Source organism: Dendrobates tinctorius, unplaced genomic scaffold (assembly GCF_039654945.1).
Source record: "Dendrobates tinctorius isolate UK_male_01 unplaced genomic scaffold, ASM3965494v1 ptg000016l, whole genome shotgun sequence".
Taxonomy (NCBI): Eukaryota; Metazoa; Chordata; class Amphibia; order Anura; family Dendrobatidae; genus Dendrobates; species Dendrobates tinctorius.
Window position 1 is genome coordinate 32,895,969 of NW_027361684.1, and position 27,280 is coordinate 32,923,248.

Consider the following 27,280-nt stretch of genomic DNA (forward strand, 5'->3'; position numbering starts at 1 on the left):
AAGATATAGAACATAGGCAAATTAAAGGGGAACTTCCCACAATGAAAGGGTACACAGTAGTACATAAGAGACAACATATTTACATATGACCACATGTAGTAAATACAACACATCAATATGAGGCAGTTCAATGGAATTAGATGTTAACACAATACATTAAGAACATATTTATATCAAGTGCTCGGGGCCACACAGGAAGGAGAGAGGGAGCACTGAGGTCCTCCGCCACCTCCTTACACTGTGTTAGGTCAGTCAGATTTACTGCCGATCACAGCGCTCTGAGTGTGGGTACCAATGGCACAGGTGCCCGCACCTCTTCCCATTCCGCTCAGTTGTCAGTGACGGCTCTCAGCACGTAACTGTCACTGTGTGTTTACACGCAGTGACAGTTTAAATCCATGGCTGACATAGTACGTCGTGATGTGGGAACTGACACCCGCTCATGATGTGCTACGTCCATCATTAGTCGTAAAGGGGTTAAATAGTGAAAGCACTTTTTTGTAAACCAGTAGTACAATTGAATTTAATAAACTTTGTAATAAATCTTATCAGAAAAATATGCGTCTTTCTCCAATTTAGTCAGTCCTTTTTGCGTCATTTTCTCAATATTTTGGACAGCTGAGGCATTAAAGCGTTTTTCCAGTGTTTTGTTGGGTCTTTTTTACTAGTGTTTTCCAGACTTTTTTTTTAAACTCTATTCAACAACAATGAAGGACCTGTTAGTGTTTTATGAAGCAAGAACACTGGCAAAACGCTTAAAAAAAACTTCCAGGAATCTACTGGGTGTCTTTTGAAATGTAATATTTACTTATATTGTAAAGTATAGAAAGTTTTCAAAGCCAAAAAACGCCTAAAGAATGGTCAGGTCACTTTTAACCGCTTAGTGTCTTTGAAAATCTGAAGTCGTTAAAAGACACCCATTAGGCTAGGTTCACATTTGTGGATGGTCGAGCTGCGGAGGGCTGCGGACTTCCTCCGTGAAGCTCCGCCCACTGCGGCATCTCCTCTGGTCAGCTCCGCCTATGTCCGCATGTGGTCTGCGTACCTATCTTTAACATTGGGTATGCAGGCCGTGCGGATGCGGCGTTTTGACGATGCAGCGACCGCATCAAAATTGCAACTTGTTGCGTTCGACGCAGGTCGCCGCAGCGTCAAAACGACGCATCCACACGACCTGCGTACCCAATGTTAAAGATAGGTTACATCGTGCTCAGTGCCTACTGTCAGGATTCTCCGGTGCAATTTGCATACTTCCGGCGACTTTCCAATTACACTTATTGGGCCTTGTTCATTTCACTTTAATTGAGTGAAGCTGCACACATCTAGTTAGCACGTCTGAAAGTATGCAATTTCACATGCTTGTGATCACATGCCCGCCTGCCTCTGCCGAAGAATCCTAACAGTGTGCAGTGTGTGAACTGTGATGATTCACAAGTCTGCAGTCACATAGTGACTGCAAACTTGAACCCCAAGCCTGGACAACCCCCTTAAGATGATGAAAAAAGCAACAGTAGTGTCCATGAAACTAAAGGTTAAAGGCTTTGAGGATCACACTGTAAAACAAAAATGTTCCATGATGTCATAGATGCCCTGATTTTAACTGAGTGATTTAACAGGAATACCCTTTAAGTCTGTCACACTGCAAAATAAGGGTTATTCCATAAATGCACATGACCTGATTAAAATATTTGCAGAACTTGTGAGATTGGGCAATAGCTTGGTTTGAGTTTCCTAAATGCTATTGTTGGCTTTATCCACAATACTCTTGCAATAAAGGATGCATGCTGAATATTCTAATGTGTATATGTGGGGCTTCAAGCCACATAGAGGCCTTATAGACCAGTCTATAATGCCAAGAGGACCAGAGGGAGGAATACAGGCTGTTTTAAAAATTACAGCATTACCATGTAGTTCATAGTTATCACAGTGTCTCCTTCAGTATACGGGGTCTACGCTACTGAGAAGTTTAAGTACAAAATAAAATACTACATATCACACATAGCTGCGCACATTATACACACACCGTTGGCATGACATTTGCTCACAAAATTTAATTTTTCAATGGTTATCTTTCATAAACTACATATAGGAATATCATTTAGAGATGTGTAACTATTTTTTTTTAATTCGTAAAAAGATCTTAGGTTGAAAAAAAATGAAATTTGTAGATTATATGTCAGGTTCAATGACCATAATAATGTGAAAATACCTTTATGTTAAGCAGTTATATCTCGAAATCAATGCTTTTCTTATTTCACAATTAAAAGAAATGCACAGAAAATCGTGATGTTTGACAACAAACAACTCCATCTAATATTAATTTACAATCATAAAAAAAGATAACATAAGACCTGCATTATTTAGGACAATCAAGGGAGAAAACTTAAAGCAAATCTGTCACCAAAGTTCACAATACAAACTGTATACAGTACATTATTAAACAGATCCTCTAGACCTGATGACCTTGTGTACTTACTTTGAAAATCCATATTAGAATTGTTGTACAATACTCATATTAAATGAGTGGTCTACTACTGGACAACGGGTACCTGTCAGCAGGTTTTTTCTATGCAATCTCATGTCACATAAACAATCTGCAGGTACTGGTCGGCCTTCACTATTTCATGAGAGCGGACAACTGATCCCTGCAGTGCTCATTCAATGAATGAATGGGCTGATCATCTGAGGGTATATTCCCATGGTCAGTAAACACAGTGGCTTTGACCCTGCGTACATCCTCAGCGTCAAACCTGCAGCGGCCAGATGTTATAGCAGAGTGGATGGGATTTCAAGAAATCCCATCTCCTCTATGCGTTCAGAGACGCCCGCGTTATCCCTGTGTAAATGGACATGCGGCGCATTTTTCCAGACCGCAGCATGTCTATTTATGTTGCGGAGACACTCAGTCTCTGCAGCGAAAATAAAGGCCCCTTCACATATAACGACTCACCAGCGATCCCGACAACGATGTCAACATTTCAGGATCGCTGGTGAGTCGCTACATGATTGCTGGTGAGCTGTCAAACAGACAGCTTCACCAGCGATCAGCACAGCGACGCCGAGCGCGCGGCATCACTGTGTTCGTTATTTACCAGCGCGCTGATGCAGGGAGATGGTAACTAGCGTACACATCGGGTATCCAAGGGACGTGCGTCCCTTAGAAACCCCATGTGTACGTTAGTTACCAGCTCCCTGCATCAGCGCGCCGGTAACTAACGTACACATCACGCTAGCGAGATCGCTATGTGTGACGGGGCCCTTACACATAGGATTTAATTAGATGCGGTAAAACCGCATTGTCAGCTGACCGCGAGAACTGCAGTGCAGGTGACTGCTGGAGACCGAGTTATCTCCGGTGGTCACCTACAAGCTCCACTGTGTCTGGATGGTGGCATAATGCCACCGTTCAGCCTGACATCCAGATGTAGCAGAGCTGGACTCGTCGTGGGACAGTATTTATATCTTCTCGGCAGACAGGTATGATATACTGTTGCGTTTTAATTTTATTTCCCTTACTGGAGATCGAGGGCGTCAGTGCAATAGGCGATGCAGTAAGTGTGGTTTAATTAAGATCTATTAAAGGAGTCTGTGTCATTATTTCAATTAAGATACTTTATTCTGGCTGTGTCTTTATTTACCATGTAACTATAGGATTAGTAATGGATAGGTGTCTTATAGATGCCTCACCATTACTAAGCCGTGGGCTTGATGTCACCTGACAATACAAAGGTCAACCCCACAAATATTAACCCACTTGCCACCACTGCAGGGCAAGTGGGAAGAGCTGGGTAAAGTGCCACAGTTGGTGCATCTTTGGATGTGCCAATTGTGGGGCAGCTGCGGGCTGCTATTTTTAGGCTGGTGAGGGCCAAAATCCATGGGCCTCGCCAGCCTGAGAATACCAGGCCGCAGCTGTCTGCTTTTTCCTTGGCTGGTTAACAAAAAATAGGGGGACCCCACGCTATTTTTTTTTGGAGGGGATCCCACTATTTTTACTAACCATCTAAGGTAAGGAGACTGCTGCGGCCTGGTATTATCAGGCTGGTAAGGTTCATGGACATTGGAAGTTACCACGGGAATTCCATTCCGCGGGAAAACCACATTTTAAATTCCCGTGATTTTGCAGCGGAAAAACTAGTGATTTGCAAGCGTCATTAGCTTGCAGAATGCTAGCGTTTTCCAAGTGATCTGTAGCATCTCTTGGATAACTGATTGACAGGTTGGTCACACTAGTCAAACACAGTGTTTGACTAGTGTGACAAACTTTTTACTATTGAGGCTGCCTATGCGGCATCAGTAGTAAAAAGATCTAATGTTAAAAATAATAAAAAAATAAAAAAATCGGGTTTCTCTCACCTTCCGACGTCCTGCGCAGCGTTCCCAATCATCGGTTGCTCCCGTTCCCAGTAATGCCTTGCGAGACCATTGATGACGTAGCGGTCTCGCGAGACCGCTACGTCATCACAGGTCCTTGCCGCAAGGCATTACTGGGAACGGGAGTTGGCGAGAGCATCGGTAAGGCTGCTCATGACGCCAGAAGGTGAATATAACCCGATTTTTAATTTTAATTCTATTTTTTACAGGGATATGTTACCCACAGCCGGAGGACAGTCTCCCCTCCTCCACCCCCTGGGTACCATTCGCAAATGTTCTGCTTACTTTTCGCATGGCGGGCACAGCCACATGCGGAAAGTAAGCAGAACAATGCATTCCTATGTGGGTGGAATCGCCGCGATTCCGCAAAATTAATGAGCATGCTGTGTATTTTTCCACGATGCGATTCCGCCACGGGAAAATCCGCAGCATTAGCACAGCATTGCGGAATCCCATAGAATTGCATGGGATGCTGTTTTTTTTGCGTTTTCGAGGCAAAATCGCGTGTTAAAAACCGCCGCGAAAAAAACGCAACGTGTGAACGCAGCCTAATACATTATTGGGCTGGGATCACCAGTGATGGTGGATGTCTTGTTTAAAAAAAAACAACATATCCCACTGAATTACAGAAGCTTATTTAAAGGGGTTCTCCTCTCCTAAAAAAAGTTAAATTTAATAGACCCAGGACAGTGTAAAAAAGCCCACTATAGGCTGGAGTCACACTAACCTGCGCAAAATACGGTCCATAGTTTACAGGCGAAATACGGATGAATGACCCCTAAATAGTGCTCCGTAGGTCATCCGTAAGCAAGGTGCGGTCGCGTATTTTGCGCATGTGTGCATCCGTATGTAATCCGTACGGCATCCGTATGGCGAGATTTTCTCGCAGGCTTGCAAAATGGACATATAATGGAGCCCTATGACAGGGCTTCTAACAGAAACCTAAGAATGGATATAGACACATAGAATGCATATATATATATATATATGTGTATATATCTATTCTTTCGTTTCTTTATTAAACCTGTCAGTGTGAGTTTACTGTATAGCGCACTGAATTGCCAGCTTTGCTAAAAGACACCTGGTGCGTATTTCTCGCAAGTCACATGTGTGGTCCGTGTGTAATCCGTTGTTTTTGCGCACCCATAGATTTGCATTGGCGTACTACATGCTGCGATTGGCACAGAGCGTAGAATACGGATGAGAAATATACGGCTGGTGCGAGGGACCCCATAGAGAATCACTGGTCCGTGTCTAATGCGTGCTTTTAGCGCCTCTCACTCGGCCGTATTCCTCGCCAGTGTGACCCCGGCCTAATCACATCCAATAGACTGTATTGCACACCTATCTCAAGCTGTTGCCGCCGACTCTGTAAATCTCGCAGCTGTGTCCTATGTCACCTTTGCCTCCCTGGGTATGTGCAGTGCGCCAATTAAGCTGAGGAGGGTACACCCGGCTTACTGGGCATTGTCAGGGAGCTAGAGATTTGCAATTATTCGGCAGGGATGTTGCTCTTGTAAATCATGTTACTCAAGGTCACAGGGGCAAGATAACATGGGTAGTGAGAAAATTAGTGCAGAGGACAAAAACGCCCCTTTGACTAGTTATCATATTGCCACCCCAGTTAAAAAAAAAATTTTTTTGCAAATCAATAAGTCAAAAAAAAAAAGGCTTATTAGGAAAGGTATAAAGATAGGAATAGATACTTGGTGGCGGTTTGGGGACCTGGGGAAGCTGTTACGTTCCCTTAAGTTAATTTTGCTTGGTTCAGTCTGTTTTTTTCGTTTTTTAATTCTGCATTATAGGCAGTTATAGGTTTTCCTTATCCAGATGTTTAAGCCCCATTCATTATTTACAACTTTTCAAATGTTGCAGTTTTTTGCTCAGTACTCCGGGCCCCTTTTTGAAGTCCAAAATCTGTCTACTTTTATTTTTGTACAGTTGAAGACTAACGCGCGACTTTTTAGGCTACGTTCTGACGATGAGTGTTTGTTGAGTTTTTTAGTGTTGCAGATTTTCTACATCATTTCTGCACTTATCAACTAAATTACAGTAGGTTACTTGCATTTTTCATTGCATTTATTTTTACACTTTTTTTGACGTTGCACTTTTTGTCTCTTTTTGGTATGTCATGTTATCTATAAAGCTGTCTATTTTTTTATGCTTCTTTGGTATTTGGCCTTGACAAAACTTTATTGATACAGTCATGTGTAGATTACATGCATTTTTTTAACCTGCGGATCCACAGCAGTAACGCAGTAAAAACTCACAGGCATTTTTCATTTCTAGATTTTCCACATCTAATGAAATTTTTCTGGGGAAAATTTGCACATAAAACTCAGCGTCCCCGCAAGAGAAATTGAAATGTTGCTGATTCTGAAACACATCACAGGTCAGTTTATCCTGCCTTAAAAAAAAAGCACAGTGGGTATGAGAATTCTATCAATCCCATGTACTTTGTTGGAACTGTAAGGCTGTGTGCCCACGCTGCATTTTTTAAGCGTTTCCGCAGTGTTTTTGCTGCTGTGGAAACACTTAAAAAAGGCTAACAAAACGCATCACATTGATTTTCAATTCAATTCGCAATTGCTGTGCCCAAGCTGCGGATTTTTTCGCTGCAGAATCGCATTGCGGAAAAATCCGCAGCATGTCCATTAATTTTGCGGAATCGCGGCGATTCCACCGCCATTGGATTGTATTGAAATGCTCACTTTACGCATGTGGCCATGCCCACCATGCGAAAAGTGAGTGTTTCATGTGTGGATGGTACCCAGGGTCTGGAGGAGAGGAGACTCTCGTCCATGCCCTGGGTACTATATTCCTGTAAAAAGTAGAATTAAAATAAAAAATAGGGATATAATTACCCTCTGTCAGCCCCCGGAGTCCTCCCGGCCCTCAGCGGCGCTGCCAGCAAGTTCCGTTCCTAGGGTTGCATTGCGTAAATGACCTCTGATGAGGTTGCGGGACCGCTACGTCATCAGAGGTCATTCGCGCAATGCATCCCTGGGAGCGGAACTTGCTGGCAGCGCCGCTGAACAGAGGGTAAGTATTTCCCTTTTTTTTAAATTATTTTTGACATTCTATCTTTTACTATTGATGCTGCATAGGCAGCATCAATAGTAAAAAGTTGGTCACACTTGTCAAGCACTATGCTTGACAAGTGTGATCAACCTGTCAATCACTTTTCCAAGCGCTAGCATTCTGCAAGCTAAAAACGCTTGCAAATCGTTTGTGTTTTGCGGGAAAACGCATGTGAATTCCGCATGCGTTTTACCCGTGGCGGGAAGTTACGGAAATGTTGCGGACAATTCCGCAGCATTTCTGCAACGTTGGCACATAGCCTAAGGGTATGTTCAAATGTCGTGTGTTTTTCTGCACCAAAGAAAAATAACAGATTAGTGTCAGGAAAAATGTTGTGTACAATACTGTTTTTTTTTTAATGATTTTTTTACGTGTTTTTAAGTTTTGCTTTTAACCCCTTTACGACCTTCCATAATTCCAGGTGTCCTGGTACTTACTGACCTTGGATGTATGGATACATCATGGCCATTTTGCGCACACAGAAGCTGTGCGCGAGCGATCGCAGCTGGGTGTCAGCTAATTCTGACAGCTGAAATCCGGCACTTAGTGCTTCCGCTTCCGGCACCTTAACCCCCTAAATACTGCGATCGATATCGATCACATTATCGAGCAGGCAATCAGAGGGAGGGAGCTCCTTCTACTCTCCAATCGGAGCGACGTCATCACGAGGGGCAGATCATTTACATGGTAACCCAATGTCATCATGTCGACATCCGGGTCACCAGAGCTAGCAAACTTGCTTACACCATGGTCAGAGCATGGTGTAGCGAGTTGGTCTGTCAGTCCAGCGCTGACAGTTTTAAAGAATAGCAAAGCTATATTTTACCCATAAATAAATATTTTTATGAAAAAATACAACAAAAAAAAACAACAAAAGTACACATATGTTATCTTCGCATCCGGTACAACCCGACTTATAAAACTAGTTAACCCCTTTAGTGAACACCACAAAAAAATAAACTAGGCAAAAAACTATGTTTTATCATCATACCGCCGAACAAGTGGAATAAAACGTGATCAACATGATGAACGTAAATAAAAATGGTATAGCTGAAAATGTCATCTTGTCTCCCAAAAAACAAGCCCCCATATAGCTCCATCAGCGGAAAAATAAAAAAAGCTATAGCTCTCAGAATAAAGAGATGCAAAAATAGTTATTTTTTTTCTCTAAAACAGTTTTTATTGTGTAAAAGCATCAAAACATTAAAATATATATATAACTGTGGTATTGCCGTAATCGTACTGACCCCAAAGAATAAAGCTGCCTTATCAATTTTACCACATGCAGAAAGGAATTAAAAAAAAATAATTCCTGAATTGTTGGTTTTTGCTCATTCTGCCTCCCAAAACTTGGAATAGAAAGCGATGAAAAAATGTCAAATGGTACCAAAACGTCCACACGTTCAGTATTTGGGAAGTTTTTGAACCTCAATATTCATAAGCCAAAACCAGGAGTGTAAGTGATATAAAAAATCTCCCCATACACTCAACGTGTGCACCTGGCCTAAGGTGAGAAAAACCTAAAAAGACTCAAAGAGGCAAAAAATAAGGGTCTTTGAATTTTCACCAAAATAGGCAAAACAACAACAATAAAAAACGCAAATGATGATTTGAGGTCCCCAATTTAGATCGCTGACGCTGCTGCTCTGAACTTACAGTTCATGGCTATATTACCAATATTCCACAGCGAATCCATACACCGGGCTAAAAAATTGACGCCGTGCGTTACTGGGGGGTGATGATCATTATGGGTGTCGTCAACACTCCCAACGCGTCAGCCAGCTGTCAATGACACATAATGACTGGGTACACTGGGGAAAGCTGGCTGACTACTAGAGAGGAAGCTGCAGACTGGGGCTTTCACCCGGTCCCAGGAATATAGGCTTTGCCTGCCATGTGGGTGGTGACCCCTCTGGGTATACATTTATGGGTCCAGGCTCCCAATGCTGTGACTTGCCCCCCTGCCTAGTTATAAGCCGGCCACGGAGGAGGAGGATGCTGGAGAGGAGATCTGAGCAGGAGCAGCGGCGGCGCAGACATGGTGCTGGCCCTTTAAGAGCTGTGCAGGGAGCGGGCGCCGCCTCCAGCTCCGGGGGTGTGGAAAACAAGAAAGGGATTTGTGTGATCGTGTTATTTGTCGCCAGTGTGACAGCACTAGTGGAGCATGCTGCTGACTACAAAGCCGGGGATGTAAATCCCTCTGCGCATCGTGCACCAGCAATGATCCCCATCACAGGGTAAGTGACCCTGGCACCCGGGCAAGGCAGTGCTGGGGACACGCCGGGGCACAGGGAGGGCTCCAGGGACAAGTGCACTGCTTCTCCTGTGTCTCATCCCCAGTGATCTGCATCCATCATGTCCAGTGCTGCCCCCTGCATTATGGCTGTGCCCCTCTCGGGGGGACGTGCCCTGCTACCCCTGCTCAGGTTCATGGAGGGAGGTGAATGCGGTGTGACAGGCTCCCATTCATGGCATAACAGAGAGAAATATGTGTAAGTGTGAGGAGACGTGGGCCACCCCATGCTCTCTGGATCAGTCGTGACCAGAATACGGGGCTGTGTATGGACGGAGTCCGGGACTCTTCTGTGGAGTTGGATACGCGCAGTGTGTGGGGGACGCTAGTGCCCGGCGGGTGGGATGTCGCTAGGACTGTTGCCCTCGGGGGTTTCGTCACGTAGTCCAAAAACGACAAATTTTCTAGTGGAGACTGATTCAGGAAACGCGGCTTCTTTGGAAAGTTTTTGTTTCTGGAAGCGTTTTTTTTTTGTCATCCTTTTGATTGGATGGTGGGGACGTTTTTCCATCAGGTAACGCTTCATAGTAGTGACATTAGTGACATGCACTTTCTTTTTTTTACCACAGTGTTTTTCTGAATTGAAAAAAAAAAAAAAAAAAACGCTCAAAACTCTGCACATATGAACCGCCAATGATTACAATAGAAATGAATAGGAGGAGTCTGTCAAGTGTGTTTTTTTTTTTTAGTGATTTTTCAGGTATTTTTTTTTTTTTAAGCGTTTCAAGATCTGAGGCCGTGTTCACATGGGGTGGCAGATTTTCCATCTGGATTTTCTAGGTAGAAAATCCTCAGCATGTCATAAAACCAGCAAAGTGGATAAGAGTTGGCCAAATGTGAGCAGATTACAAATGGTGAAGACTTTTATATATTTTGGGATGGTCTGCAACAAATAAGCTTGTACTTCTTCTGGAGATTCATGCCAAGATCCACAGAAGATTGTGTACCCTCAATTTAGGTGACTTGTGGATGTAAAGTCTCCCCTAACCACCTCCGACACCTACACTGGATTACTAAGGCAAACTATATGGCTGCCGACCAACTGTATTATATGTTCCATGTCACTAAAAATCATACAATCCCAACACTGGGCTGTAGGTCTCCCCCCATACTACAACATCAACAGCCGGTCCTTGTTGTTGACCTTTGTGGTTACATGGCCGGGACCCTACCTCAGAACCTACTGTTTGTGTTGTGTTGTGCCTCCGGAGCTGCGCATTTCAGTGTTCTTGTGAGGGACGCAGGACCACACAGTGACTTACAGGACAAAAAAAAAAGTTTAGTTACTATTAAAACCTTTGAAGAAAATGGAGAGCATTTTCTTTTACAGTGACGGATCTGCTCTGAGCCATGATGTAAGATATGTGGCACTATAGGCGATGATCTAACTGCATCCCTCTCCATATTAAAGATGCCATCAGCAGGGTGGTCCACCAAAAATACCATTATTTGTCTATAACTATAGGGAGTGATGAATATTCTGTAGCGGACACATTGATCCACCCCCGCCCCATCGTACCCGATCGCTGATCGCCGACACTTACCGCGCTCTTGACCATTCTTTTACTGTAGACACAGTGGCTACATTATAAGCGCTCCATGAAATTCTGCAGTAACACCTATGACAGGACCCATTCACATAGCTCTTAATACAGAGTGCTGCGATTGCTTTTCTATAGCCGTAGCGGGGGCCATCTGGACATTTATGGCCCATTTACCTAAATAAACATGACTATAGGCAATAATGGATAAGAGGCTGCTTTGTTATTTCGCGGACGTGAAACATAATCTTATTCTCCAGCGCACATGGACGTATTGGACAGAGGCGAGAGCAGGCTGTGCTACACATCCAGGAGGTCGCTGGCAGTAGAGGCTTCAATCACATGGAGCTCAGTTTGAAAACATCCCTGTTTCTATTGAATTAATGGCTTCAGTGTTTCCTCGTAACGGCGTTGACCGAGCTGAGTGGTCATTTATAGGTTTAATGTATTTAGGATAATGACTGGTTGGAAAGGTCCAGGCAGACTCCGCTCACATCATCATGCAGCAGATGGGTCTCATTGCTGGATGTGCGGCACACAGCTGCTGGACTGTACATCATAAAAGCTTATCACTCCTCCAGTATTGACTGCGGAAATGGAAAACTGCTCGGAGAACATGCTAGCAGCCCTGTGGTCTACGTGTGCTGTGAAGGATGACGGGAAAGCATCATTATACTGCATGTCTGTGTTGCTTCCCCCCAAAAAAATAACATCCTACAAGTCAGAACGGAAGCTAATGATACTAATAGCGGTCATATTAATATACCGTATCTGCTTGTTACATATAGAGGGTTCATCTGGATTTTTGGGGCATTTTATATTCCCTGTAAAAGATGTGGAATCTCCAGATCAGGCAAAGAAAAGATGCGATGCCCCCGGTTTTCAGCCTATATGGCGACCGTACACCTCTGGGACCATACTGTACAGGTTTAGATTACATGGTCCATCTTATACATGTCGGATATAAATGTCTTTTATTCTTCATGGTGGGATGTTGCATAAGGGCCCCCATGAGAATGGACGATTTCAACCTAAGGTAAAAACTTAGAGGGGTTTGTCCGAGAGTAAATTATTTATTTTAGCTATGGACTGATTAAAAATTAATAAACAGAAGCAGACTCCCCTTCCAACGGGATCCAGTGGAGACCCCTCTGGAGATCTTCGCAAGAGGTGTTGTCTGCCCTGTTTGGAAATCCCAGCACCGCTGCAGCCTGTCATCAGCGGCAGTAGTCATGTGACTAGAAGAGCGTTTCATTGGACGATGTGAGTATTCCTCCATTCATTATCTTTAAAGTAAACCTGACATCAGATCCATGCTGCCCAATCCACAAGCAGCTTGTATGAGATGGTGACTGCCCGATCCCTGCCATGTATGTTTAACTCTGAATCTAGGTGCCATTTCAAAGAAAAGCGTTGTTTTATAGCCGCTGGCATCTCCCCACCTGCTGCCCTGCTTTGACAAGTGTATGCCTCCCAGTGCATATAGACAGGCACCTGTCAATCCAGGGCAGCAGGCAGGGAGAAGCTGTCAGGGACCCAACTATTTAGTCTCCAGTGCGGCTCAGTCCCCAACGGCTATTAAACTCTTTCTCCAAAACGCTGCAGCCTTTCAGAGTTGAACATATATGACTAGAGTCCTGCAGCCATTGTAGGTTACATGCTGCTTGATCCACAGGCAGAATGTATCAGCTGTCAGATTTACTCTAAACAATTCATGGCAAAACAATAAATGTAATTTACTGTTGGACATTTTAAGTAGATAATCCCGACACCGCACATGGAGTGACCATTGGTACGTTATATTGACTTTTAAATGGTTATTCGAGACTATTTAGGGACCTTTAAATGTTTATCCAGGACTATTATTTATTTATTTATTTTTTTATTACGGACGTAAGAATTTGCTAACTACTTGCCTGTTCTGACCGCTGCCGATCACTGCTGGCTTAGAGTAATCCCAGTCTGCAGTTCTGTGGCTTCTCCTGATGTCAAGTCGATGGAGCAGCATCTTCTCTTCCACTCTGCACTGTTGACAGGACATGACTGCCAATGTCATGCCGATTGGAAGCTGGTTGTCAATCAGCATGACATCGGCAGTTATGCCTCATCGATAGAACAGCCAGGAAGAGCTGCTTTGTGGATGTGAAGCAGAAGAATTATCAGCAGGAGTGGTCCATGACCACTCTGAGCCAGCGCCGGGTACAAACGTGGGTAGATGCCTACCTGTTTGTTCTTAGGCCCATAGTAAAAATTATATATAGTACAGACCAAAAGTTTGGACACACCTCATTCAAAGAGTTTTCTTTATTTTCATGACTATGAAAACTGTAGATTCACTCTGAAGGCATCAAAACTATGAATTAACACATGGGGAATTATATAATTAACAAAAATAGTGTGAAACAACTGAAAATATGTCTTATATTCTAGGTTCTTCAAAGTAGCCACCTTTTGCTTTGATTACTGCTTTGCACACTCTTGGCATTCTCTTGATGAGCTTCAAGTGGTAGTCACCAGAAATGGTCTTCCAACAGTCTTGAAGGAGTTCCCAGAGATGCTTAGCACTTGTTGGCCCTTTTGCCTTCACTCTGCGGTCCAGCTCATCCCAAACCATCTCGATTGGGTTCAGGTCTGGTGACTGTGGAGGCCAGGTCATCTGGCGTAGCACCCCATCACTCTCCTTCTTGGTCAAATAGCCCTTACACAGCCTGGAGGTGTGTTTGGGGTCATTGTCCTGTTCAAAAATAAATGATGGTCCAACTAAACGCAAACCAGATAGAATAGCATGCCGCTGCAAGATGCTGTGGTAGCCATGCTGGTTCAGTATGCCTTCAGTTTTGAATAAATCCCCAACAGTGTCACCAGCAAAGCACCCCCACACCATCACACCTACTCCTCCATGCTTCACTGTGGGAACCAGGCGTGTAGAGTCCATCCGTTCACCTTTTCTGCATCGCACAAAGACACGGTGGTTGGAACCAATGATCTCAAATTTGGACTCATCAGACCAAAGCACAGATTTCCACTGGTCTAATGTCCATTCCTTGTGTTCTTTAGCCCAAACAAGTCTCTTCTGCTTGTTGCCTGTCCTTAGCAGTGGTTTCCTAGCAGCTATTTTACCATGAAGGCCTGCTGCACAAAGTCTCCTCTTAACAGCTGTTGTAGAGATGTGTCTGCTGCTAGAACTCTGTGTGGCATTGACCTGGTCTCTAATCTGAGCTGTTAACCTGCGATTTTTGAGGCTGGTGACTCGGATGAACTTATCCTCCGCAGCAGAGGTGACTCTTGGTCTTTCTTTCCTGGGGCGGTCCTCATGTGAGCCAGTTTCTTTGAAGCGCTTGATGGTTTTTGCCACTGCACTTGGGGACACTTTCAAAGTTTTCCCAATTTTTCGGACTGGCTGGCCTTCATTTCTTAAAGTAATGATGGCCACTCGTTTTTCTTTACTTAGCTGGTTTTTTCTTGCCATAATATAAATTCCAACAGTCTATTCAGTAGGACTATCAGCTGTGTATCCACCAGACTTCTGCACAACACAACTGATGGTCCCAACCCCATTTATAAGTCAAGAAGTCCCACTTATTAAACCGGACAGGGCACACCTGTGAAGTGAAAACCATTTCCGGTGACTACCTCTTGAAGCTCATCAAGAGAATGCCAAGAGTGTGCAAAGCAGAAATCAAAGCAAAAGGTGGCTACTTTGAAGAATATCTCGAATATAAGACATATTTTCAGTTGTTTCACACTTTTTTGTTAATTATATAATTCCACATGTGTGAATTCATAGTTTTGATGCCTTCAGAGTGAATCTACAATTTTCATAGTCATGAAAATAAAGAAAACTCTTTGAATGAGAAGGTGTGTCCAAACTTTTGGTCTGTACTGTGTGTGTATATATATATATATATATATATATATATATATATATATATATATATAGTGTGTCTGTAAACTCATGGTGCACTTTTGACCAGTCACAGGTAAGTATACACGATCTCCAGATCTGACGCTCTTAGACTTTTACTTTTGGGGTTATGTGACGCATCATGTGTACATTGAACGTATCAACGACATTAATCACTTAAAACAGAGAATCGCAGACGTTATTCACTCAGTTACACCAGACGTCCTTACCCGTGTGTGGCAAGAACTTCACTATCGTTTGGATATGTGTAGGGCAGCAAATGGAGCCCACATCGAACTGCACTGGATAGGTATGAAACTGGGAGAGTTTTCCTTTTATTTGGAGCAGATTTCACATTTCTGTCGTTTTTTTGTTGCTTTCCAGTGGCTGGTCAAAAGTGCACCATGACTTTACGGACACACTGTATATAAAGTCTGAGGTAACCCCTTTTAAAAAGGGTCGTCCGTCTTAAACTACAGGTCTGCAGTCACTCTATGTGACTGCAGACGTGTGAATCCTCACATTGCGCGTACTGCGCACACTGTAGAAGGCTGCGTCTGGGTGCCTGTCTCCAGTAGGCACGACGCAGCACACATTCACTCTGTCGGCACCATTATAGTCTATGGCCCTGTCGGCGCATACTCCCAAATCCCATTTTGCGCTGGGTTCATACGTAAGCCTCGGCGGGGCCAACGAACAGGCACCAAAATGCAATGTAAAAGCGCCCTTAGAAATGGTAAGAGGGCTCGTGACAAATTATTTTGTCTTCAGAAAAGAAAAGAAGAAAACAAATCATTGAGTAATCCTCTTCCATTAAGTTGTTGAAAAATGAATTCATTTGTATTTTTACATCTCTATGGGAGAACTGGTTTGACAACCATCATGGCTGCCTTCACCAGCTCTCCCATATTGCCGCAACGCTAAGCACATATGCTGTTCATTTCCATTTACGTCTGTCTCATGTCAAGGTAATGGAGCACAGTGCACTACATGGCACAGCATACATGTGAAAAGCTTCAACTTGATGCATTTTCAGGCTAGATCCTCCAGAGCATTCTGGTTGATCAAGGTGGTCCTGAGAAGAATCCCTTTTCAGGAATTGTCCTACCAGAAAAAAAAGTTAAAAAAAGTTTGCTTATGGCTAACTTCACAAAATTTAACTTATTGTATATTTTGTTAATTCACCCAAGCATTATTTATTTATTATTATTTTTTGTAAAGAGAAACGTTTTGGAAAATGCATAAAAAAATACGTTTAAGTACTCACAAAAAGGTTAAAAAAAAATCCAGAAAACCCCCAATGTTTGAAACGCTCCTAATATTTTCTTGTTGACTCAAAGCGCATGCCTGCAAAAACGGCAAGAGAAAAATGTGAGAAAAAAAATCCTAAAAATGTTGCATGTGAAACGACCCTAAAGTGTTTGTACAACGTGGAAGAATACTGTTTTATGATTTCAGCCTACAGTGTCCTAATTGTGGCACCAATCCTGCAACATTTCCAACAGAAGGGAAGCTCCCTTTCTTTTTTGGGGGGACATAAGACTAGGGACTTGTATCTAGGGGGCTGGCAGTTTGAGTGACTGATTTCAGTAGCTAAGCCAGTCTGCTCTGTCACGGTTGATGAAGAGACAGAAAATGGGTCAGGCTCAGCTCTTGAGTTTATATTTCCAATTCCAGTGTTGCAATATTTTAACAAACCCTCATTAATAGCAGCTGAAGAGCAGGACAGGCTTTCCAAAATGTTTCCATTCACTGACGGAAAACAAGATCTTGAAAGCTATTAAGGCCTGGAAATACAAAGTATGTTAGGTGGTTGCAGTTCCTAGGGCACCACAATCTCACTAGACTACACTTTTGTTTCTAACTTAAAAGATGAACAATCTGAAATAAGGTCAAACGGAGTCTAAAGTTACATTTTCTTGTCTAACTGAAGTTTTTTGTTTTTTTTTTTTACTTCTGTGGGTGTTCCATAGAAATCTTGTTTATGGGGAGTCTTCAGTTGAAGGTTACCCATGGAGTCAGTAAAGAGGCTCAAACGTGGTTTGAAAGTTTACTACGATTCTACCTGTCCAAACTAATGGTGCTTTGCTGATCTGTGATTGTGAGTTCGTTTTCCTTTTAGAAAAGTTGGACGAAAAGTAAAATGTGGTTTGATGTCCATGAACAGTCTAATAAAGGTGGAAGATGACTATAAAGGGGGGAAAAGTCAACCTAACTGATGTTTAGCGTCAACTAAAAAAGACCCAACTGCTGTAGTAACTCAGCGTTGTCAACTGAAAGGCGGACAGAAGCCCACAACACAGTGAGGGACCGGTGCTAACACGCGGTGTTAAACCAGCTTGATACCATTCACATGTGGCTCAATGTTTTGGATCAGGAGTGTGACTAGAGATGCGTGAACCCCAGTTGCCACCTTCATAAGCTAAACACAAATATCTATTATAAAGAGTTACGGTAGTTTGAAACAGAACAATCAGATGAAAATCATACGATCACATTCATCACAATGTTACACACAAAAAGGAAGCTGAGGAGGGAGAAGTCAGGGGGCAGCCACCTCAATGACTATTCTCCCCATTCCTTGCTCAGGTTTTAACTGTTTTGTCTAAACCATTACAGGTTTATGCTGGGAGTGTTTTCTAAAGTATTCTTCCAAAGCACAGTGCAAACTTGTATAGGGTCAGAAACATTATATACGTTGTATATAATGCAATCATCAGTAAGGTCAAACAACATCACTTGTATAAACCAGGGACCCTTACAACAATTTATGGATATTGATATGCATAAAAACTAAACCTTTAATGAAGCCTAAATAGTAGACAATACAACCACACAAATACAAACAACCGTGTCACCTATTGTACCCTACTATGGGGTCCTGATATCAAAGCTGCCTAACAACGGAGGTTGGCACCCTAAACACAATCGAGATTGGCGCCTGTTATGATCGAGTCACCGTAGGAGGCAAAAACAGAAATGCTAGCTAAGTCCTGAAAACCAGAGAAGTTGGCAACTATCAGATTGCAGACCCCTGAACCTATCAACACAACTAGCAGTAGCCGTGGGGGGTTCCTACGATGACCTAGACCCCTCGATCACAGCCAGAGAGATACATAGGCCTAAAGAAGGAAAGGGGAAATCTAACTGCCCCAGAGCAGACCCCAAAGCAATAGGCAGCCCCCCACATATAATGACGGTGAAGCAAGATGAAAACACTTACACAGACAGAAAGACAGGCTGAGCAAAGAAGGGGCCCAAAAACTACCTAGATAGGAACGGATAGGAAAGCTGCTGTCTGCAATCTGCCAAAACCCTATCAGAGACAAAAGCCAACAAGCTGATATAAAAATGGCCCTGAAGCAACTAAGCTTCAAAAACTAAATCAGCACTCGGGTACATTCAGAAGACAGAGCTCACGGAACACTGCACACTCCAGCAGGGAGTGGCAGAATCCAAAAAGCAAGAAAAACAAAAACAAATCTTAGATGCAAAAAGGCAAAACAGAAAACTTAGCTTTAGGAGAGCAGGAATCAGACTGGAGTCCAAGAGTCCACAGAGAAATCACCCGCAGGGCAGAAAGGGCGTAGGCTGCCTTAAATCCAGTCAGTGACTCCACTCAGCCAATCGTCCTCATCAGTCCCAGGTGCCTGATAATCAGGCTCACTACCTTCCTTCACTAGAATAGGGAGTTCACCAGGCCTCAGTGACGGAGGGGAAAATGAACTCACAACAGGCGCCCCCGTTCCACGGCGGCTGTACCCTAAAACTCCTAGGTGGCCCTGAATATGTGCCACAAATGGTCAATCAATTATACAGAAAAGGAGTGTACAGGGGTTGCCAAGTAGGTAGCTGAGAAGGCAACAATAGAAAAAGTGCAAAAATAGTGCAAGGAAGACAAGACAAAAAGTGACAAGTGCATTTAGAATATCTCACTATCTGTCCCCTATATCTGAATACCTTCCGGTCAGCGGAGGTTGGCACCCTACTGGTCAGCGGAATGGCGCCCCCGCTCCACGACGGCTTACCCTGGGAATACCCTGATGTAACCTTAGATACACCATCGGGTAGCAAAGCCATACATATGGAAGGACAAGTGAATTAAACAGTAAAACTTTTTTTAACATTTTCTGATAATAGCTTCTATGTTTATGGGTTTTTTTTAGGGACCCAAATTACAGTACAAATGGTACTATTTCTTCAGTGGCAAAGCAATGAAATACAAATCAAAACTATGTAGTTTTGCCATCAGGGTTAATAACACTTGATGGAGCTTGATGGAGCTTGATGGAGGCAGCCATTTTGGTTATCACACAATTGTTCCTAAAATGGTTTAATCCCGACATATAACATACCGGTACGTCATATTTTGGGGTGCATTCCTGCAAATGGACATACCAGCATGTCATGGCGATGGTACAGGTGCTGTGCCAGTGTGATCGCTGCACGGAACTCGGTTTCAGTGATAGCTGAGACTCACTGCCATGAGCAGTGCCTGCACCACCCTGGCCTTTAAATGCTGCGATCAATAGTGATCACAGTAGTTAAAAGCCTGAGAGAGTGAGGGGGCTCCCTCTCCTGTTCGATCGGCGCCCACTCAATGACCAATGGTTGCTATGGTTGTCACCTGTTAACAGAAATTTAGAGGGTGTCCAAGTTACTGAAGCTCTTGAAAAGCGACATGGCTCCCACCAAATGAAATCAAGGGAAATCTGCACTCCCAAATTCAAAATTCGCCCCCTCCTTTCTGAGCCCCACAATGTGCCTAAACTGCAGTTAGCGTCCACATGTTTGACATAGTGAGGAGAGCACACTTAATTTACAGGTATGTGGCTCCAGAAGCACCAGCTTGTATTGGGCACTGCAATGTATTGGGCACTACTATGGCATATTTGCATATTTTCCACTGCTTGTTTGTTTCAGGAAAACGACCATTGAATCAAAATTATCACTACATCCGTAAATAAATTCCCAGAGGCATGTATAATAACCTGAAGGAAACGCGGGATGCAGTCACGCACGTGGAGGCAGCGCAAGGGTTAAACAGGTTTATTTACAGGGGAATGTGCTCCACACAGGGAGTGAGGGATTGAAGGGTGACGGCGAGGAATAGGGCAGAACTGGAAGGTTGCCAGGGTAGGTGAGGGATGAACGGGAGTTCAGTAATAAAGAGGTTAAACTTATCGGACTGTAGTCTTCTGTTGTAAGGGAGTACAGGGTTCCAACTGTGGCACCGGTACCAGCGGCGCGGGTCGTCTTGTCGCAGTCTCTTGACAGGCGGGAATCCAACAGTGGCACCGACAACAGAGGCACATGCAGTCTCTCAAGTTTCTGTCCACGATAAAGAAACAGCCTCCAGGGAAAACAACAGGATGCTGGGCGGTGAGAGGGGATCCTGCTGTCACCACTCTTAGTCACAAGTCCACATTCAGAACGTGTCACCGCAGGGTCAGTGCCACGCTCCTCGGTCAGTCCAGCTACTACTCTTCGAGGCTCAGATCTGTCACTGCGCACGCCAGGCCTGCACGCACTAGCGACTATCTCAGGCTTGTCAAGGGAGTCTCCTCTGATCATGGAGGCTGGCGGGTCCATGTTTACACAGAGGACGCTCACCGCATAGAATCGTAGAGTTGGAAGGGACCTCCTGGGCCATCTGGTCCAACCCCCTGCTCAAAGCAGGATTTGCTAAATCATCCCAGACAGATGTCTGTCCAGCCTCTGTTTGAAGACTTCTATTGAAGGAGAACTCACCACCTCTCGTGGCAGCCTGTTCCACTCATTGATCACTCTAACTGTCAAAAAGTTTTTTCTAATATCTAATCTGTGTCTCCTCCCATTCAGTTTCATCCCATTGCTTCTAGTCTTTCCTTGCGCAAATGAGAATAAAGTTGACCCTTCTACAATGTGACAGCCCTTTAGATATTTGTAGACAGCTATTAAGTCTCCTCTCAGTCTTCTCTTCTGCAAGCTAAGCATTCCCAAATCCTGCAACCTTTCCTCATAAGACAGGAGCGTACTGTCGGTCTGTCTCAGTCCTCAGCAGGAGGGCTCTTTTGAGTATACGGACACTCTTGGACAGAGCGGGTGCGGTACTGTCTCCTAGTGTATGGCACCTGGCTTAGCTCCGCTCTGCTGGCACAGCTCCGCACACTCCGCTCTGCTGGCACAGCTCCGCACACTCTGTTCTGCTGGCACGGCTAATTCCCTCAGAACCACAGCTCCTATTCCGGACAGCAGCAGCACAGTCTGTCACAGCGCTAGCACTCTCTGGAGGGGGAAGCAGAGCGCGCTCTTCTCTGCTCTGCATACTGCACTTACTTGGCCCCAACCTCTCCTGCAGCGCGTGCTTTTCCTTCATTTCCCCCTGTGCCAGCGTGCTCTCTCGAGGCTCTCCCTGCCCCCTCCTGTCAGCAGTAAACCCCGTCTCTCCTCCTTCCCTCCTGCAGCAGGGGAAGGTCCACCTCCCTCAGGCTTCCCCCCAGAAGCAGATGCAGCCCCTTCAGTTCCGGACCAGGCATGCAGGTACCCACGGTCCGGTCCACCTCCTTACACATGTATATTCCAGTAAGTGGTCACTTGAGGGGGTTTCCGCTGTTTAGGCACAGCAGGGGCCTTGCAAATGGAGTCCATAAACTATTCTTGAAAAATCAGCACTGCAAAAGTCAGGTAGCGCTACTTCCCTCCTAAGCTCTACTGTGTTGCCACATTCAGCAAAAATGATGTATTAAATTATTGGTCCTTTTACCCATTTTCCCTTGTGGAAATGAAAAATCTGGGTCTAAAACGGTATTTTAGTGGTTAAAAATGTACCATAATTACCGTATTAGTTCTTCACCACTGAATGGTATAAAATTCTGTGCACACCTGTAGTCTCAAAATTCTTACTACATCACGATGTATTCACTGGGGTGTGCAGTTTGTAAAAAGGGGGCACTTATGTTCTAATGTGACATGATACCCTCAAACTATTTGAACAAAATCTGCATTTCAGTATAGCGCTCCTTTCCTTCTGAGCTTTGCACTGTGCTTGAAAACTAGTTTTGACTACATATAGGATATTGGAAAACTCAGGAGAAATTGGGTAAGAAATAGAAATTGTGTGGTTCATTGTCTCCTATTTTCCCTTTTGAAAAATAAAAACTTGAGGCTAAAACAACATTTTACTGGTAAAAATTTCATAATGTTTTCTTCATCATTCAATAGTATAAAGTGTTTTTACACACCTGTGTTGTCAATATGGTCATTGGACACCTGGATGAATTAATTGAAGGTAGTAATTTGTATAATGGGATCTCTTATGGGGGCTTCTGCTGGGCTGACACCTCAGGAGCTCTGCCAATATGACATGGGACTCGCAAATTATTACACCAAAATCTGTATTCAAATGTGGCGCTTTTTCCCTTCTGAGCATTGCTCTGTGCCTGAAAAGTAGTTTCTGATGACATATAGGATATTCAGACACCTAAGTTGGAAATCAATGGCCGTGGCGTTTATTCAGGGTTACATGAATAAATTAAATATGAATGAACCAACACCAATAACTTAAAACCAAACCAATCCACCCATATACTGGGCAATTTTACCCACAAATAAATGACCACGACAGGGGAGGGATACAGAAAAATAGGGAGGATGGGCGGGATCTTCTTTCTTCTTCAAAAAACTGTAATGAACAAAACTGGGGAAAAACTGGAATATTTATACAGAAATTCTTCCCGCTCTTTTCAAAACTGACTAATGAGTGTGCACAAGAAGAGCACCAAGGAAAACTGGAAAAAAACAGAAATAACCAGCTCGTGACACACAGCTTAGCCAATTAACCTTTGACCCCAAATACCAGTGCAATTTGAGGGATGTACTTCATGACTTCTGTATATGAACTACACAAAAATAAAATGTTAATGAGGTCCATGTTCCCATGCGACCCCCCCCCCATACTGCGCCAAGGGTAGGGCTTACAGGTGCTCACCACACTTCTAGTTAAATTCCTTGAGGGGTGTAGTTTCCAAAATGGGGTCACTTGTGGGAGTTTCCATTGGTTAGGCACTTTAGGGGCTCTGGAAATGTGACATGGTGTCCGCAATGTATTCCAACAAATTTTGCACTCCAAAAGTCTAATGACGCTCCTTTCTGTCAGGAACACCGCACTGAACTTGCTCACTGAGCCAGTGCGTGTGTCCTGAGTAAAGCGAACTGTGCTCAAAGATACCTGTGGAGCGGGCAGCAGCCGAATAGGTGCGTACTTCAGAGCAGCAGGACCTGAAGCACGTGACTGCTAGGGGCATGGCCTAAACTCCAGAGAGCTAGGAGCTGCAAGAGAACTCCTAGCAGGGTAACTGCGAGACAAAGTTACCAAGGGGCATAGACAGGGAGGATAGTCAGGACGTAGCCAATGAGTTATACACAGAGAGAGCTGCAAGATACAAGAGGGGCGAGTAGAGAGTAGTCAGATCCCAGGCAATGAGTCATACACAGGGAGGGAAGCGCAGTACAGAATCAACAGGCAAACTCAGAACGGGGAACAGAACCAGGTCAGAACCATATAAACAAGCTATAACAACGAACAAGCACACAGAGGTCACCACACTCGGCCAAAGGCAAAAGTATAACTGACAGGGATTGGAGCTTCCCAGGGGTTTAAGAAGCTCTCCCAGAACCAAAAAGAGGCCACAATCATTAACCCCAGGTGTGCAGGTCAAAACCTGCACTGAGCTCCAGACATTAACCCCTGACATGCAGCTCAAAAACCTGCACTGGGATCATGACACTTTCCTTCCCTGTGGTGCGCCCAAACAGTAGTTTTTCACCTCTTATGAGGTATCTGTGTACTCAGGAGAAATTGCACAAACAAATTGTATGGCTCAATTTCTCCTGGTACGCTTCTAAAAATGCAAAATTTGGGTCTAAATGAACATTTTTGTGGGAAAAATGTAAAATGTTCATAGGAAATTAAGTGTGTAAAGGGTTAATAAACTTCTTGAATGTGGTTTTGAGCACCCTTCTAACTTCCTAACAAAAAAAAATCATGTTTCAAAATTTATGCTGATATAAAGTAGACGTATGGGAAATGTTATTTTTTGATTGTTTTGTACAGCATGACTAACTGGTTTAAGAATATAAAAATTAAAAATTGCAACATTTTCCCAAATTCTGATATTTTCACGAATAAACGCAAAAAAATCGGCTTAAATTTACCACTAACATAAAGTACAATGTGTGTCGAAGCAATAATTTCAGAATCACTGCTTACACGTTGAAAACTTCCAGAGTTATTACCACATAAAGTGACACTTATCAAAATTGAAACGCTTGGCCTCATCATGAACGTGAAACTGAGCTCGGGGGTGAAGGGGTTAACCCTTAAACAATTTTTTTTATATATATATATATAGTTTTGGCACAGGTCAGGCAACCATCATCATTTGATTTGTCAGTTGCTTTTTTTACAGTCTGCATCAGCCTCTAACAGCAGTGACTGGTGCTGGCAGCAATCACTGCTGTTTAACCATTTAGATGCTGCTTTCCATCTCACCAATTAAATGGCTGCCATGTTTTGGTCTTCCCATCCTTCCACCCTCCACCAAAATGCAATTGTCATTTGTTGATATGTTACCCAAGCAGCCAGAGGCCTCCTGAATATCTGTCGACTAGAGTTGAGTGAAACGGGTCGAAAAATTTCAAAACTCGCCGACTTTTGGCAAAGTCGGGTTTCATGAAACGAAACCCGACCCTAGGATGAGGTCGGCCACGAGGTCGGCGACTTACGCGCCAAAGTCGCGTTTCAAAAGTTTGTTTTGCGCTCTTTTTCAGCCAATCAGGATCCACGGACACTGTGGGCAACGTGATGACATAGGCACGGGACACCACCATCTTTCAGAAGGGCATGCAAGTGATTGGCTTGCTTTGGTGGGCGTCAAAGGGGGTATAAAAGGGCGTGCACGCCGACCGCCATCTTACTTCTGCCAATCTCAGTATAGGGAGAGGTTGCTGCTGATTCTGTAGGGAGAGCGTTAGGCAGGGAAGAAGACAAAAAAACTGCTTCTGCTGCTAACGATTTGGCCTGCACAACACACCAGTCACTGTGTGTGCAGTGCAAGGGGAGGCTATATCGTGGTGTATCAGTGGTGTTGGTTGTTGGGCTGCCTTTTAAGGCTTCCTGACAGGCTGGCATTGCTGTTTACCCACTGCTCTGCAAACTGCTTTTTTAAAAGCAATCCAATCTCCCTTATCCTCTAGTCACTTTTGTCACAGCTGTGCCATCGAGCCTGTGACATAGCGCTCAGATATCAGTGGGCCTCACACAATCCAAAAGTGTCCAGTGTCCACAAGTGTCTGCAGAAATTCAAAATCTCCCTTATCCTCTAGTCACTTTGGTCACAGCTGTGCCATCGAGCCTGTCACATAGCGCTCAGATATTCATTGGGCCTCACACAATCCAAAAGTGTCCAGTGTCCACTAGTGTGAGAAGAAATTCAAAATCTCACTTATCCTCTAGTCACTTTGCTCACAGCAGTGCCATCGAGCCTGTCACATAGCGCTCAGATATTCATTGGGCCTCACACAATCCAAAAGTGTCCAGTGTCCACTAGTGTGAGAAGAAATTCAAAATCTCACTTATCCTCTAGTCACTTTGGTCACAGCAGTGCCATCGAGCCTGTCACATAGCGCTCAGATATTCAATGGGCCTCACACAATCCAAAAGTGTCCAGTGTCCACTAGTGTGAGAAGAAATTCAAAATCACCCTTATCCTCTAGTCACTTTGGTCACAGCAGTGCCATCGAGCCTGTCACATAGCGCTCAGATATTCATTGGGCCTCACACAATCCAAAAGTGTCCAGTGTCCACTAGTGTGAGAAGAAATTCAAAATCTCACTTATCCTCTAGTCACTTTGGTCACAGCAGTGCCATCGAGCCTGTCACATAGCGCTCAGATATTCATTGGGCCTCACACAATCCAAAAGTGTCCAGTGTCCACTAGTGTGAGAAGAAATTCAAAATCTCACTTATCCTCTAGTCACTTTGCTCACAGCAGTGCCATCGAGCCTGTCACATAGCGCTCAGATATTCATTGGGCCTCACACAATCCAAAAGTGTCCAGTGTCCACTAGTGTGAGAAGAAATTCAAAATCTCACTTATCCTCTAGTCACTTTGCTCACAGCAGTGCCATCGAGCCTGTCACATAGCGCTCAGATATTCATTGGGCCTCACACAATCCAAAAGTGTCCAGTGTCCACTAGTGTGAGAAGAAATTCAAAATCTCCCCTGTCCTATAGACAGCTTGTACCTTGTTTTACATTACTATATAGTTTGTTGGATTTTGTCTACATTTTTACCAAAAATGAGGAAGGCTGGTGGAAGAGGCCGTGGAATTGGGCGGGGGTTGCCAGCTGGTAATGATGGTGTTGGTGGTGGATCTGATGGTAGTGGCAAGAGCAAAATAGGACCGAATGCAGGAGGTGTTGAGCCTGCTTCATCGTCTGGCTCCATAAGGCTTCGAAGGCATAGTTTTCTAGGAGTTGGCAAACCGCTTTTAAAGCCAGAGCATCAGGAAAAAGTTTTGTCTTACATTGCTGACTCAGCCTCCAGCTCTATCGCCTCCTCTTCTTCAGTTGTAAAAAGTAAAAGCACTGAGTCGTCATTGGAGGCTCATGTTCATGAACCACACCTTTCCTTGTGTCCTTCACCCCAACCAAGATTGAAGGATGACGCAGGCCATACTACTGATTACTCCATGGAGCTGTTTTCACATACCATGCCTGGATTATCAAGTGAAATGGTGAATTACCCAGGCCAAGATGAATCTGACATGGAGTGCACTGATGCACAGCCGCTGATGGATGATTCTGCTGGTACATTCACTCAGAGCACTACATTGTCCTCGCAGTGTACAGAGCCAGATTCTGACCCTGATGAGACTCAGGTGCCCCTTCCCGCACACTATACCACCATACACGGTGACACAGAGGAAGGTGCACATGACATTGAAGAGGAGGTGATGGATGACCCAGTTGTTGACCCAGATTGGCATCCATTGGGGGAAGAGGGTGCTGCTTCCAATAGCTCAGATGAGGAGCATCCACAGCAG

The 27,280-nt window shown here is 44.1% G+C and overlaps 1 protein-coding gene across 1 annotated transcript in view; it reads left to right on the top strand.

Moving 5' to 3' along the window:
* Positions 1-9,540: 9,540 nt before the first annotated feature.
* Positions 9,541-27,280, top strand: part of SH2B2 (SH2B adaptor protein 2) — a 121,422-nt gene continuing 103,682 nt past the window's right edge. Inside the window, exon 1 of the mRNA XM_073565624.1 lies at positions 9,541-9,692. The gene's annotated coding sequence lies outside the window, so the exon portion shown is untranslated. The remainder of the gene's footprint in view (positions 9,693-27,280) is intronic.